The following is a 17,030-nucleotide window of genomic DNA, read 5'->3' on the forward strand; positions in this document are numbered from 1 at the left end:
AAATACAAAAATCCCGAACACGTTACGTTTAAAGTTTCAAAACACTTTTAATATCTCGGGGACTCCGAAAGAAGCGCTGATGCGCTTTTTAGTCACGCCGCTCTCTATAAAGCCGATTGCGATGTTCGTTTTCGGGGCAGGATTCCAGCAAGAAATAACGAATTCAACCAACGCGTTCTCTGATTGTAAATATCGCATTTTTTATTCACGACGAGGCAAGGTGCGCATAAAGATGCGTGGGAGGGGGAAAGGGCCAACTGGTATCTCTCTCTCTCTCTCTCGTACTCAGATAAGATCGTCGGGACGAAAATCTCTGAAAAATACAACTTTTCTGAATTCGCGAGGGAAACTCATCGCCCTCATCATCATCATCATCATCATCGTCATTGTCGTCGTCGTCGTCGTCGTCGTCGTCGTGATCTCATTGTTGCCGTATTACGCCGTACGCGTTCACCACCTTACCCTCGATGCTCCACAGACGCGCACGCACGCGGCGGCATCGGTTACGTGTGCGACACGGCCGCTTTTATCGCCGCACGCACATACGCATACGCGGCACACACGTGAGCGCGCGCGCGCGCTCGCGCTCTTACACTCGCATATACCGCTCGGCTTCAGGTACAGCGCCACCCCGAATACCGGATATGACGACACTCGCGCACTTGGCCCGACGCACTCCCGAGATGTCTCCCCCTTCCCCCTCCTCCTCCCCTTCTCGCGCGGCCTCGCCGTCGCTTCCCTCTCTCGCCCCGCCTTCCCCTCTTCCTTTCCTCCCTTTTCGCGTTCCTCGCTCCGACTCGAGAACGCGCGGCTCGCTCCCTCTCCCCTCCGCACCCCTATCCCCTCCCCCCGTCGCTTCTTCGTCTCTCGGCCCGCTATTTACTCTCGTAGTTGCGGCGACGGCCGAGCGCGGCGTTGGCGGTGCCGCCTGCGTCGCATCCCGTCGACTCGCGCGCCGCGGCGTTCGCTCTAGCGGCGCAGTCCCACGCGGCTTCTCGCGCGTGTCTACCACACCACACCATTACTCGCGTGTAGTACGCGCTTCCGTTTACGTACATGTTGTTTTCGTGCGCACGGTCGCCCGCGCGCGAGCGAGCGAGCGAGCGCGTCCTCTCCTCCTTTTGTTTCCCTCCTCCGGGAAACGCGTCTTCGCGCCGATTCCGCGAACGCGTGCGGGGAAACAATGCGACGAAGACGACGACGGCGGTGTCGAGTCGTTGGCCGAGCGGTGGATAGGTGATGGCAAAAAGGGGAAGAGAGAGAGAGAGAAAACAAGACGTACACACGCTCGCAGCCATTTTAATCGCGTCGAGCCGGGCCACCCAGTGTGTAACGCGAGGGGGACCGCGACTGGTCTACGCGTGCCGCCCGCGTCGTCACCATCGTCATCGCCGTCATCGTCATCGTCGCTGTCGTCGTAGTAGTAGTCGTTCTCTAGTCGACTCGGAATTGCGCCTGTCGAGGCTGCGCGCCTCGCTTCTGCGCACGCTTTCGCGCATTAGCCGCGCGTCGTTTTGCGCCTCTCTTCACGCCGCTGGCGCGTCCCGTTCTTCGTGCACGCTCGTGAAATCGTCCAAATAAGTGAAGGTCATCCCGAGACGCGGAAAGGACGCGGTGGAAAATTACGCGTAATTGCCCCGCGTTATCGTTGCTCGGAGGGAAAAGGAAAGGAAGGGGGAGGGAAACGCGTCGATTCCCAGCGTCGCCTCCGAGAATTCCTACGGTCTCGCGACGCGGAGTGCGGCAATCGCATCCAAGTGACGCACGATGACAGGACTGATTCACCGAGATGCGGAATCGTCGCGAGGGAGGCGGCGGCCCGCGAGACCCAGGGCGGGAAAGACGTCATCGTCGGAGGACAGAGGTGAGAGCCTTGATTGATTAAGGTTGGGGAGAAAGAAAGAGAGAGAGAGAGAGAGAGACGGGGAAAACCATCTCTGTCGCGACGTCCAGTTTCCTCCGATTGAGGCAAACTTCTCGTCGGAGGAGCGGCCGCGAACTGCGAGCGTGCGAAAGTTTTCCGCGCGACGCAGAGAGACCGAGGGACCGCGTGACACGGAATCTGCGCAGTAGCTTCGCCGCGAGATTTCGCCGACGTTGTCGGCGGCGTCGACGTCGGCGACGGCGCCAGAGGAGCGTCGTCGTCCGACGGAGACGCGTATGTGCGCCGCGTCCGAGAGAGAGGAGTTCCCCTGCGCCCCCGCCCCCGCTTCCGCCCCCGCTTTCGTCCCGCGTGCGTAACTCGAAAGAGTCTCGCAAACTCGAGCGCGAATTCTTCGGCGCCGATTATTGCGACGTTGCAGAAACTCCGATTCCCTCCATCCCCCGCCCCCCCGCTACCTTGGCTGCATGTGCGTTACGCACGCACACGCGCGTGCTTCTTCGACTCGAGATATGTAATGTATGGTATAACGAGGGGAAAAAGTGTGTATTTATTTTTCTCGTGATAGTTTTAGACGGGAAGAAAGTTGCACGTATGATGCAGTGGATTTCTCGTGAAATTTCGTCCAATTATTGTAATAATTTGCAGTATATCGAGAGTTTCGGAGTCTCAAAGGAAGAAATTTATACTGCTCGTGTGAACTCTCTTTTTTTTGTATAAAACTGCGACGGGAAAAATTAATTTATATAAAATAAAAATAATTAAAGTAATATATAAAATAAAAATAATTAAAAAATAATATATAAAATAAAAATAATTAAAATGATATTAAAATGAGGTAAAAACAAATAAGAAAAATATGATACATTGTATGCATCGTATATTTTAAATACCACATAAAGAGAACGATCGTGCCAAGTAAATGTCCTGCCATTTCGCTTTGAAATTTCAATCTACATATTCCGGTGCGCGTATCAAGTGAAATATGAGCTCGTGAAAATCGAGCATAATTGCTCGCAGGACCGAGAGCGCTCTTTGTCTCTCTCTCCCTCTCTCCACGTCACGAAGACATACATTAATCTACTTTTTTATTCGCAAGATCTCTCTCTATCCCGAGTGACTAATCCTCCTATACCCGTCCTATTGTGCGAGGCGGGAAGACACCCATGTTCTATGATATTCTCCTCTCTTTTCCACAACATTTTCCAAAAAACGCTGCTCCAGTAGCTTTTTGATCGCTCTCTCTTTTCGCGCGGAGCCCCTTAACTGCCACATGCATGACGTAGGCGACGCTTACATAATGCTCGATAAGGCGGATAATGATAAGCGACGTCGTCTTCGTCGTCTTTCGTCTTCTTCGAAGGCGCCTTCTCTATTTTCGAATGCGCGAGTCACACGTTGCTCGTTTGTCGGTTTGACCATCGCGAGCATCGTGACGCGTCCGAAAATGCCCCGCTCCGGACCGATAAAAATGTCACGAGGTAACGAGTCGGGCCGGACGCGATCAGCCGTGAAAATAGGCGGCCACATTCGCACGACGTTTCCTAATAGATTTGGCCCCCTTTATCCAGACGACGCGAACATCCGAGAGATGTCGCAAAGATGTCCAACGGGCGTTTCGAGTATCGTAGATGCCTCTTTTTTTTTTTTTTCTTTTATCTTGTATTGTGTTTGCATAAAAGCTTTTCTTCTGCAGATGTGTAAACAACCGCTTTGTCTTCCCGTTGGAATGTGCGTGTAGCTTTGTAAAAGTTTGCAAAACTTTTTGACTCGAGGGGGAATAATATCGAGAAACTTTTTCGTCGAAACTCTAGCTTGAGGAAATTAAATTAATCATATTAAAAAATTTTATTGGATTAATGCATATTTGTGTGGAAATTACAAGAATATTTTTTATCTGCTCGTAAATGTTTTATTTGATTCGAATCATTGATGCCTTTCGATATTCTGGGGAAAGAAAAATTCTCATCTCTGATTTAATTTTTTACAAACAAATTACAATTCAATAAAAAATAATATATAATAATTTACAAAGGCAAGTAAATTTAATTATTAAACAACAGAATATTTCTAGACACGTATATTTCAAAATTATATAAAATAAATAAATATATATATGTTATTATAAATATAATTTTTATTATGTTACGGTGAATTATTTTGTGCCAAAAAAATTAAAGGAAGTGATGAAATGATTAGACACGAATTGAATTGGAATTTAATTAGAATGCATAATTCAAATTGCGAGGGAAACAACCTAAACAAACATAAAGGTAATGAGATTAAATTAAATAGATTTTAAAGAGCAGCTCTGGGAATAGTCTGAGCAGCTGATATTCGTGGATATTTGAAAATATGTCGTTCTTACCGCGTTTTCGCCATCGTCGTCGTCATTGCCGGCACTACGAGACCCTGGACACGAGATTCGACGGTCCGTATCGATCGTCTACGTAGTCAAGCCAAGGTAAGACGACGACGACGATGGCGGGGTAACGGCAGACAAGCGAGAGTTCCTCTGCGAGCCGATGACCTCCATCATTCAAGGACGCGATTCCTGGAAGGTGAGGTCGCGTTTGCGAAATAACGGAGTTCTCCTTGAAGAATGGGACGGGGACCATCGATCTCTATCCCTCTTTCTCAGTCTATTCCTCTCGACCTCCCCCGCCACGGATCCCAAAATCCGCGAAATACCTTCCAACATTTGTAAAGGAGAGAAGGTCGGGATATGAGAGATTGCCGTTTTATCTTTTGACGTAAAGTAGACGATCAATTCGCACGTTTGCGTCCATCATCGCGTTTAGATTTTGAACTTTATTTTATTAACGTAGATACAAATGATGAGAATGAAAATACTTAAAATTTTTTTTAATAGCAGTTATATATTATATAATTATATATATTATATTATAGTTATATAGTTACATATAATTATATAATTGTAACGTAACTATAATATAACAATAATTATAACATAAATACAGTACATATTTTTCAGTAGCAAAATTAAATTTCGATGAGGTGGAATTTTCCCGTTTCATCGTGTCCTACATTTCCATGTTTTCCCCTATTTTTCTCTTCGTTCACTTTGACAGAATCGACGGTGCTGCCTCGAAAATCGGCAGAGGCCTCGATAACGCGCTCGAAAGCGGACCGTGACTCATCGAGTTGCGACGCAACGCGAGAACGAATCGCTCTTTCGGCTTCTGACGCCGAGATTCATCGCTTCGTGATGCGCGATGAGGAGGACCTCCACGACGACGACGACGAAACGTCGGTCGCCTGGTGCGATTGCGAAATCGGCTTGCGAATTTTTCATTCGCTCGCGTTATCTCGGAGTCGTGAATCCGGAAACTTCCCTCTCGTCGCCTGAGACGATGAAAGAACGAGAGAGAGAGAGAAACGAACGGCGGTGGGGGCTCCCAGCTTGTATGGCATGGCGGCTGACGGGCAAAATGGCGGCGCGGTGGAAGACACGTGGGTGATCTTTTGAGGCGTCGATGATCATCCGCGATTTCCGAGCCGATCTCGGTGCAGATGTCGTTCAATTGGAAATTACACGCTCGTCGAATATCGCTAGAGAATATTCGCTATGTGCCTTGAGGTAATCCTGATCCTTTTTCTGCGTATAACGGCGCACATATTTGAGGAATGTTGGAAGAGTCTAGGAATAACCAGAAAAAGACGCAGACCGAGGTAAAAATATATTTTGTGCTGTCAAATTTTCTTGCAAAAATTAATTTAATCCCGTGAGAAATAATATATATTTAAAATGACTAAGGATAAGTAATATGATAATTTTAAAACATTTTTAAGAATGCTGTTTATTTAATTGACATCAATTTCTTTAATGATCAATTATATTTTTGCCTGCGTGCCTGTGTGCTTTACAAATTTCTTCTCTAATAAATTACGAGATATATTTGCAAAATATGTTTTAAATATATTTTTTATAGCGAGGTATTTCTCGAATATTTAATTAAATGTTAAAAATGTCAAACAAACAGAATTGTTGATCTCTCGTTCTTTATTCATTCATTTAAAAATGAAAACAATAAGAAATATTGCGATGAACTTTGCGAATTCTTTTCGGTTTGCGTATAATGTGTTGCGAACACGTGTACGCGCATGTTTTTGTCACGTGCATCGACCGGTCGGAGGGTTTAAAGAAAACTAGTAGACGAGACCGTTAGTGAAGTTCTATCGATTTTTGTTTCAAAGTCCCAGACGTCCCACAGAGAAGTCTCAAAACTTCCAAACACTTTGCTAAACTGATACTTTTAGGTAGAATTTTCTTTTAAATTTTAGCAATACACACAGGAAATATATTTTTTTTATCAAAATCTATGCAACAAAATTAATCGAAATTTTGAAAATAATTTGGCGAACATTCTCTCTTTTCAATTTCAAATTAATGTTAAAGATAAGTAAACATATTCGATAAATATTGGATAATAATATATCTATCATAAAAATATGATAAAAACAAAAAATTGATGATTAATTAAATTTGATGTTAAATATAAAAAAAGGTTAGATGTAATTAAATAAAAATACAAGAAAGATATGCATTAGTAACAAACATAATCAAATCATATATTTGTTTCTTGTATTTTTGTTTAATATCTAACATTTTCATATTCAACATGAAATGTAAATTGATTACCAATATTTTCACTTGTCATATTTTTGTGATAAATGAACGAGGGGAATTTATCAAATTGAATGGGACGTAATATCAACGATATTACGTTTATCTTTAATTAATTATTTTGATTTTAGTTTTTAATGTATATCTGTAATTATACCTAGATATTTCGATTTAAATCCGTGACGTTCGTAGAATTGCGTAAAATCGCGATCTTTTACAACAGAAACGAGTTTCTTCAGAGACGTCGTATTCTACCGGAACTCTAGTCGCTTCGTTCTTCTGGGCGACTTGGTAGTATAACCCGTTGTCGGCAGGAACGAGTAACGATATTATATGCTTAAGGGCGAATGCGAAAGGGGTGTGTCCGAGAGCGGTGGACGTCGGAAGCTGTAATGGAACTTGATGGATGCTTTCGCGGAAAAGTCGATGCGGCTAAAGTAAATTAGCACCCGGCGGAGGGGTTAAAATTGTAATATACCATCGAATGGGCCGCTCTATCGTGCCTCTAACGACTCTATCGCGATTTCTTTGATCGGGTCAACGCCACACGTTCTTGCATCATAGCTGGTTTTTTGAGCGAAACGTTACGTAGGGCGTCTTAGAACCCTTAATATCTTTTCAGCTGCAATTTACGATAAATTAATCGATATTCAGGCAGATTTTATTCTCGTATATTGCTTTTAACGTTCGGTAATTATCGAAAATAATTTTAATTTTCTTATGCAAGCTGTATCAACTAGAAATATTTTGCCAAAGCAGCGTGAAAAGTCTCGAGAAAAGTCACAAACTTTGCGATAGATTAAAAATAATTTGACGGGGAAAAATATCGTATGTCGCAAGTTTTCAATTTTTAACGTTGAATATCTTCATAATTCAGTCTTAAATTTTGCATTTCTGTTACGGTAAAGGATTAAATTAAAATTCACTGAAAACTGTGTCGCTTATATTTACATTCCTTGAATGTATTACGTTAAATGTAAGATTGTAAGAAATTTTTTTTGCATACAAGAGAGAGAGACTAATTGTCAAAAAAATTAAATTCACGTTTTGTACAGATTCCCATTTGTTACCTGCACGAATCTGAAAAAATTCAGGTTGGAAATGAATTTGACGAGTTTGAAAATTATTCGATCGCTATTACTAATCTCGATGTTAATTGTTTAATTGCGTCGATATTGTAAGCGACGAAGTGTATAACGTGTGGTCGGATAAAATGGAGATTGCATTTGCGCGGCTCTCGTTTACCACCATAATTATTCCGGCGCAGTTGATTCGTAATGTGCATTCCAATCGCGGATGTTGTCCTATTGTTTTCTGCGTGCCTGTAGGCACAGGGCGAGTCCTCGAAAAAGGACTCAGGTACGGGTTTCATTTCCGCTCTCGGGACTCGTGTTTGAAATTTTTCATCTTTGCGTAAAACAAACGAACGGTTTTTTTATTTTTTAGATTCGTATGTACGTGTTTGAAGAATCGAAACAATTTCTGTAAAATATGTGAACGATATAATTTTCTCTACATTAAACTTTAATATTTAAAACACACAGAAAATTTCTCCGTACTTATTTAAGCAATCAAAACCTTGTAATTGGCAGGATGACAATTGTACGTATGTACAGCATTAAGAAATTCAAAATTATTTTAATTTTACCTTCTACACAGATGGCATGATTCCTTTGAACTAGATATTGACAAATTATTCATTTTGCGTACAAGCATGATTTTAACACACATCTTTAAGGAATCCAATTGCTTCAGAGTAATTTCGTCAATTTTCTCACAATTATCTCTGCATAATAAATATAATAATATTGTTTATTATATTTGTTAAAGAGACATTAATTTCTTATTTCTATTCTACTTGTAAGAAAATTGCATAATTTTGAAAAAATAATTCCCGACATTTTCGTGATAATTTCCTTGAAACGCAGTATTATTTTTTTGCTCGCTTTTCGTTTTTACCTCACTTTCTATAGGAACCTGTAAAAATCGCCACAGTGATATTTTACATCTCGGAAAGCATCGGAACTCTCGGAACTATTCATAATTAATAATCATCGAAATACCAGGAATTGCTCGAGAAACCCCGATGACTGGGCGCGCGCGAGGGGCGCACGAGGAGGGTGGGGGGAGGAGGGGTTTGTTTTGATGCGTGACTGCCGCGTAGGGCGCGCTTCCGTGCCAGGCACGCAATCGTGCGTACGTGCGTGTATGTAACGTAAAATGCGCGCGTGCCCACCTGCATCTATACTCTATGTGCGAGAGATAGAGTACCGATAGCCGCCGTCCTAGACGGTCGTGATTTAGGGGTCGCTATGGCGCCGCGATTCAGAAACAAGGGTTCATCGACCCAGCTCACCCCCTTCTCCTCCCATCGTACTCCCTAATTGCCTGGTAATCGTCCAACTTGATAAATATTTCTCATGTTGCTTGGAATCTTCGTGGAATTTTGCGCAACTCGCGAGGTTGTTTGAAAGAAAATAGCTGTCATTTTAAATCAAACGTCAAATTATTCCGCAATTTATTGACGCGACGGTTTTGCGATGCACTTAATGTAGCGTTAATAAGCACAATCGTTGAATAATATCGTTTGTTGCATTAATCTTGCAATTTATTCCATCAAACGATTCGATACTTGTTCGAATGTCTTTTGTTGGAGCGTTTTATTCACTCGACAATTGCAATTTAGCGCGCATTTCAGGGATAATCGATTTATCGCTCCTTGTCGGCTGATAAAAAACGAAGAGTAAAGTAAGTTTTTAGCGCGTTATTAAAAAACACGTTGAAGCGAAAGGAAAAGATGTAAAGCATTAATCTTATCAAACATTTTTTTCACCGCTCATTTGTCATCTGCGAATAAGTTACGTCGCTTTTCCGAAATATTTACGAGCGACGTATCGTTTTTTTTAAATTTTCTGTCACTTTTAATCTTATTTCTTCATACGTTATGTCTGAAAAGAGGACTTTTGATTGGGACGATAATCGAATTTGCACGTGAGATGAAATTAATTTTCACACCGTTTCACTTGTACGCCTTAAAACTCTTGCTCTTTCAATGTTACTCGATTTTAATCCTAATTTAGTTGATTGCTTCTTCGTACAATTACACTTTTTTATACAAAAGAGTTATAAAATTTAAAAAAAAAACTAGGGAAAAAGAAGCGAGAAATTGATTAAGCCAAGTGACTTGTGAAGTCAAGCGACGAGAGCGATCGGTTTAAAATTTTATTGTCCAAATTTTCGATCAATTTCATGCGACAGCCATTTCCCTTAGATCGGAAATACTTGGATCGTTTATATATTTGCGTCTGCGCGCAATATCAATACGTTATTATCGGCAATTTGGGGTTATCGAGTGCATGATAGAAGAACGATGGCGGCGGCGCCCAAGAACTCGGCTAAGAAACTGTACGATTCTACGAAGTCTGGCCAAAAATAGGCAACCGGGATCACGAGGGCTCGCTTCCTGCTCGCTTTCTGCTTTTCACTGGTCGGCCGACTGTCGTCGTTCCGATTCTCTCCGTGTTTTGATTGCTAAAGATACCGTCGAATACCGATATGATTATCATATCGGTGTCACAAAGTTATCCGGAGAAATCGTACGCGATTTATACTTCCGCAAAAGCGCGATCGCGTCGCTATTTTGTCTAGTCGAGAGATCTGCATTTAAATTGGTGTATTAATGAGATGACAATTCGAGAGAGGCATATATCTCCGAGAAAAATGAGCGTCCCGTACCTATTAAAGATTTAAGAATTTTAAAGAATTTATTTTAAAAAAAATTTTTTTTAAAGAACGAATTCGCCATCCGAAAGTGATCACGTGTTTATTTTTGAAAGACGATGAATTACAATGAAATATCGAGCGTAAAATGCAAAGCGTCGATTTTTAAGAAATTCTGACTTTATTATCTTCGTCTTTGTTAACATCTTTATCCTTAGATAAACTCGATTTGCATACAATACCGTGCACGTTTTATAGCGGCATCGTGTTTACCGTGACGGTAAAATTTAGATTGTCAGAATACAATCGGCGATTAAATGACGACACCGTAGCAATAGTCACAAAGTTATAAACCATCTTTGCAAATATATGCATGCGAAATATTTATTCTGATGGACTTGCAGACCTCGGTCGATCACCTTAATGTGCTCTTTTTTTCGTCTTGTCGCTTTCAAATTTTTGACGCGTCTTATATTAGCGCAGCGTATTAATGGCGGCTGCGCGGCCTCTACTCCTTTCTCTCGTATCATCAAAATATGAAGCACACTATAGCGAACTATAAATTTATATGCAATTAACAAAATTGAATATTTATAAATTGTTTGAATAGTTGGCAACAAACAATATAAATTGTTATAATATTGATTAAATTTATATTAATTTATATCAATTTGTTATTTAAATTATATTAATTAAAAATTTAATATATTATATATTAGATGGAGAAAAGACATTTTTAGACAATATAATTTTCGATTAAATAAATTTTTTATAATTTACAATAGTATTTGTATAATTTATTTGTCGTAAATTAATGTAGTATATCGCGAGTTGTAGATACAAATGAAAAAGATTTGAAAAATCTTTGGCTATTTTTTTACTAATGTTGCATCATATAATCTTAATGTAACGACAAAATTATCAAGTATTATTTAAAATTTATTGTTACACTTGAAACAAGTTTGTCATCAATTTTATTAAAAAAATATGGAAAAAGAGACAGAGACAATTTGACGCATATATAAAGCAGCTGACAAGGAGGAGAAGTTATCGGCGCGTTGCTCGCACTTTGAAATGGAAACAAACTTTCACGTGGGAGCAACAAGTAATTACTTTAAAGAAATTGGATTATCCAAACGCATGACACAATGCGTGGGCGGCCATCCCCCTTAAAGCGTACACGCACCTCCTTGGGTAATCGAATTCTCAGCACAGTCTCTGGCGTCTAATCAAGAAACACATGTCCGCCGAGAGACGCACATTCGGGGGTGGAAACTGCTTTTGTTCTCACGCATTATTCGATTCTTGGTGCGACTTAACGGAACATCTCGCGATATCAAAGGTATAGCTAATACAGAATTTCTCACAACATTTCTCGACAATTTTCTCAAGTCACAAAACATCCAATGAATAAAAGTATACATTTTTAATTTGCTTTATAATTTTATTATCTTTTTAAATCGTCGACATTTTTAAAAATATTACGAAAAGTTGGATAGAGAAGATTAATTCAGGGTTAAATAGAATCTTGGAATAATTCTCCGCTTTATTTATTTTTATTTTCAGGGGAAAATAATCACGTGTCTATAAATTTTCGCGTCAAAGTCTAAAATGTCAGATACTCTATTCACGTTCTGTCAGCTGGCGACAATTTTCAGAAGTCCTTTCATAAACCGCGTTTGGCGCGCCACCTTCTCTACCCCCTTCCTTGATACGCGAAGGGGTCCTGACCCTCGCTACCCGCCCTTTGAACTTACAAGGGTGCACTCGACACTCAGAAAGATGCTCCTGAACATTCAATGAGGCCAATACCGCGAGAGTGTGGCTCTTAACGAGGTTACGGGATACGACTCTCTCCGTCGTTTCCCTTTGCCTCGTCCCGTTCATCGCGTTCCTGACCCCCCCCCGGTTCCGGTACGGCATGGGCCCGACGATCGGGGAGAGGGAGGGACGAGGCGGGGGCCGGTGGAGGAGTCTGAGAGGGAAAGGAGGTGGTTGATTTGGGCGCGAAATTGCCCGACAAAATCAAATTTCATTTCGCCGGAGGCGTGTCTGGACAATCGAGCAGCCAAGTGGCCAGCGGCCAATCTGACTATCTCGTCAACCAATTTTGCCGGTGATTACTTTACTCGCTGCTCTCTCATCCGCCCCCGGGGGCGCATGCAGCATCGTCGTCGTCGTCATCGTCATCGTCGTCGTCGTCGTCGTCGTCGTAAAATAGTAGATGTTTTTTCCCCGTTCTAAACTTTCAGGTTCGCGCGGGCGTTTGAGAAATCCAAGTTTCAACAAGACCCACGCGTTTTCAACGGACGATTAACCCCTCGGTGCTTGCGTCAGCGATCGAACGTCCACTTGTGATTTTTTCTCAAACAACTGGACAAAGATTAATTTTTACATGTGATTTGTTGTTTACAAACATTGATGAGGAAATTCTTCTATTTTTTTCCTGATGATTAGTAAATATTAAGTCCATCTTCTAGATCTGTGAAAGTAGCATAAACTTTTGTGCGTAAGAAAGCATTTGGTGTGTAGATTAAATTTAAGTTCAAATCAACAGCTCTCTGTCAGAGATAGAAATTAAATATCCTCGGATTTTCTCCGATTTTTGTCGACTAATAAATTTATTTTTCGCCGAGCTTAACGAACTAAAAAACTCTTTTATAATCACAACGATCCCGAAAAGGACTGAATGAAAGTTTAACGAGTAAAGGAAAAATAAAAAAATTGATTATAAATATGAGGAAAACTAACTTTATTATTTATTAATAGTACACTTTATGATAAGCATATTATAATAATGAAATATTAATCTACATTTAATCATTAATTCCTCGTCGTTATTTCTAATCGAAATTTTTCGCGCGGTTTCCTTTGTCCAGTTTCCATAAACTTCAATATCGACGTACCCTGCTTGATATTAAAAATATGACAAATATTTTTTCTAAAGCTTCTTAATGACGTATATGCGAATGTCGATCGGTGTAGCTTCCCACGCGATGGACCACGAAAGCTCGGCTTAATCGGCGGAAAAATCTCGAGATCTATGAGAAAGCAAATAGTAATGGTGGAAGAATGAATGTACACGCATATATATGTACGTATGCGTGCGTGCGTGCGTACGTGCGTGCCTGCTCGCACGCAGTCGTGTTGCGTGCGCGTTGGTTCGTGCTCGCACAAGGAATCACTCTGGCGGATTGTGTAGTAGGAACAGGGAGAAAAAGGCTCGAAGAGATCGGGTCCAAGTTTATAAGGGTTCCTGGAAGGGCGGCGACCTCCCTCTGTCCCCTTTCATCCGGACCGCGGCCTTCTCCGCCTTCCCCTCTCCCCGACTCCTCGTTATATTCTTTCTCTCTCTTTTTCTCCCGTTTGTTGCTCCTAGGATCTTCGCGTCTCCGCTTTTCTCTGTCTTTCTCGCCTCTTTTCGCTCCGTATCTCCTTTCGTTCTCTCCACTTCTTGCCTCTGTTTCTCTTCCTCCAAGGGAAGAAGGATCCTACGAGCTTAGGAAAAATACATTTCAAAAAATTCCAAACAGGGCAGCATCCACTTTGGCGTGGATTTTCTTTCATTTTGAGCCAAGAGGTTGAACGATTTTGGAGCATTGAGGTTGTAAATAAGATGAGAGAGAGAGACGTGAAAAGGAAATAATATTTTTCTACAAAACTTATTAAAATATTATAGAAGATATTCGATTAATGCAAATTTAAGAGGGTGCAATATATTTATAAATTATGAATATATTAATTGCGTTTTTAATTTTTTATTATATTACTGTTATATTATAATTATATTGCTATTATATTATAATTATATTATTATTATATTACTATTATTTACTATTATATTACTCATCAATCTTTATTGCTCTTGTTCTAGGTAAGTCCCGACACACATTTGAACTGCGTTTGATTTATCTCTGCGATTATACGCTCCACGTACGCGGTGAGTTGTGCATTTTATCGTTTATTTTATTTACGCGCGCGAGTTTGAAAACCCCTCGCGTCTAACAATACGGCACTTCCGACTTGTTTTCCTATTGCAAAACTCGACTCGACAAACGTCAAACGACCGGCGCGCGGTAAATATCCACTTATACTTACGACGCACACCGAGAGAGATTTAGATATAATTTATGGATACCTATTATTATCTCTCCAACTTTTATCACACGCGCAACTTGACGCGAGGTGCAAATTGGATTATTCGTCGACATCGGGTTAATAAACGGCTGTAACTCGAGTCGCGCGAACGCTGTTTGTCTGCTGGCGGCCATCGCTATCGGTTATCGCACGCGGGCAACAAGGAGAGAAAGAAAGAAAGAAAGAGAGAGAGAAAGAGAAAGAGAGAGACGACTTGGACGTTCATTGACGTCTTCCGACGTGTCGCGTCCGCGCGAGAAGACGGGCCACAACAACGTCGGTGTCGGTCGTGCACCGCGGGTGGCGGGCGGCGAGGGGAGGGGAGCGCGGTCGGGGGAGGACAGAGGAGTCCCGTCGAATTGCGCGGTGCGCGTCGAATAAGGAAGCGGCCCCGTCAGCGGTACGCAGATCTCGTTCTCGAGGCGGCGAAGCTTACGACGCAGTTGCGCGTACCTACCGCGGGAGCAACTGCGTCGTTCGAATAAGTATAAGAGGAAGCGGGCGAGAGGCGCGGGAGGAGGTGGAGGAGGGAGGGCGCGGTGGCGAGGGGAAGGAGTCGCCGCCGCCGTCGTCGTCGTCGTCGAAAGTTACGGCCCGATCACGTGGTCTTACGTTCGTTCTCGCTCGCGTACCCTCCTCGCACACACGCGCGTCATTGGCGGAGGCGAAGGAGAAGAAGGAAGGAAAGAAACAGAGAGAGAGAGAGAGAAAGAGAGAGTGCGAGTCAAGTGAGTGTGAAAGAGAGAGAGTGAGTGAGGAGGAAGGGTGGCAGGCGGGAAACGTTTTCCTCGGTTCCCACGGCGCTTCTCTCTCTCTCTCTCTCTCTCTCTCTCTCTCTTTCTCTCTCTCTCTCTCTCTCTTTCTGTTTCTCGCACCGATACACTGGTGCGTGCGCGCATGCGTGTGCGTGTGTGCGTATACGCCGCGGATCTGTTGTACGCACGCTGTGTGTCCCTCCACCGAAAGCTCAAGTGTCACGGAGCGGGGTGGGGGGAGGGTGTCGGGGTGAGGAGGAGGGAGGGGGCCACCGTCGCCGATGGACCGCCCGAGACGCTGCGCGCCGTGAATCTCTCAAGGAGATAGAAACGGTGCGACCTCTGCGTCTTCTCGTGTACGACCCGAGAGAGATGGAGAAGACTGCGGGACAAGGAGAGGAGGATCCTTCTTCCCCCGCCCGGTTTTCTTCTTCCTCCTACGGTAAAGCGCGTTCACCGACGACGACATATCGGAATCTCACGCCGTGGTCGTGACTTTGAGCGCGAGGAATGTCCCGTCGAAATATTTTCCCTCTTTTCCATTCAAACGCACCGCGCATTTCGAGAGAAACGGAGGGTAATCGCTAAATCAGTTTGTAAAATTTGTAGAAAAATATTGCAATACAATTTACGGTATACGGATAATTTATATGGCATATAACTCGTAATAAATTTTATAGGAATAATTATAGAGAATATTATGTAGAGATAATTAAAATTATATAAAATATAAAACATGTATACTCTGCGCGCATGCATTTGACGGAATCGCGTCAACGCACGCTTCGGCGTCGAGGACGTCGCCGTCTCGCTGTCAACGCGATCATGGGAGCGCGAGCGATCGTGGGCCAGGTCGCCAGCCGCTGATGACAGAGAGAGAGAGAGAGCCACGTGGTTCGAATACCGGCGCTCCGCAGTCTCTCGCCGGAGACTGGTTCGCGGCGCCGGTATTCGGGATTCGTACTCCTTCCTTGGACGCGTACAGTATCCGCGATGGGGTCCCGCGCCAGACATTTCCCATCCCGCTCGCGCATCTCTTCCCCCGCCCCCCTCATCCTGCCCCATCCCCTCGCTCGCTCGAGCCTCGCGCGCGCGACCGGCTCATTCGCTCCCTTCCGAAATCACCGCCGTCGCATTGACGGCATTCTCTCACGTACCGGTCGCTCGCGTTGCTCTCGTCGTTCTGGGCAACGAGAGAGAAAGATTAGCGAGGGGTATAAATAAGAGAGAGAGAGAGAGAGGAAGGAATGAATAGTCCAGTTTATGAAATTTGCGCTTCAGGCACGTTGATCGATCGACGTATGTAAATAGGGGTTAATTCGGTTCCGGGAAACAGTTGACAAGTGCAAACTGTTGTCGATTGAGAAATGGGCGAGTCTATGTTTTATCCCCATGTGTTTAACTGAAGAAATGGGACTTCGAGATCGAATAAAAATCTGGAAATTTGCGATGTGGAGCTGTGAACGAGTGTTGTTTGCTCTCGAAGGTTGGCTATAATTATGCAAAAGTATCAAACTTAATTAGACATTTCCGTTTTGAATTTTGTGCACCTTTCAGATTTTGACTTCCTTGAAATTTTTTCAACTTTCTTTTTCTTGAATTTTTTTCAACAAGTCCTAAACATAACGAGCGAGCAATTGGTCGCCGGAGGCTTACGTACAAGTCGGAGCAGTGTAGCGTGTTTTGACCTCGCGGTGTCTCCGAGACTTCCAAAAGGAAGCAGGGACGCCGTGCTCCGCGGTGGAATTTCGAGGAACGGAGCGGAGCGAGAACGCGAAAGAGGAACGGAGTGAGGGAGAGAAAAGAGAGAAGAGAGACTAGCGTGACCGGGACGGTGCGAGAAAAAGAGAAGGGAAGATTAGAGGCAGAGGAACGCGCGATGGGCGGC

General features: G+C 43.1%; 1 protein-coding gene across 4 annotated transcripts in view; it reads left to right on the forward strand.

The window, feature by feature from the left end:
• LOC105248659 (serine/threonine-protein phosphatase 4 regulatory subunit 1) overlaps positions 1–17,030 on the forward strand; it is a 132,617-nt gene that overhangs the window by 53,191 nt on the left and 62,396 nt on the right. Inside the window, exon 1 of one of the 4 annotated variants that reach the window (XM_011253577.3) lies at positions 979–1,864. The exons of the other annotated variants lie outside the window; for them this stretch is intronic. The gene's annotated coding sequence lies outside the window, so the exon portion shown is untranslated. Of the gene's footprint in view, positions 1–978; positions 1,865–17,030 lie in introns of those variants that run through there. 4 annotated transcript variants of the gene reach the window in all.

Source organism: Camponotus floridanus, unplaced genomic scaffold (assembly GCF_003227725.1).
Source record: "Camponotus floridanus strain SB8 unplaced genomic scaffold, Cflo_v7.5 scaffold72, whole genome shotgun sequence".
Classification (NCBI taxonomy): domain Eukaryota; kingdom Metazoa; phylum Arthropoda; class Insecta; order Hymenoptera; family Formicidae; genus Camponotus; species Camponotus floridanus.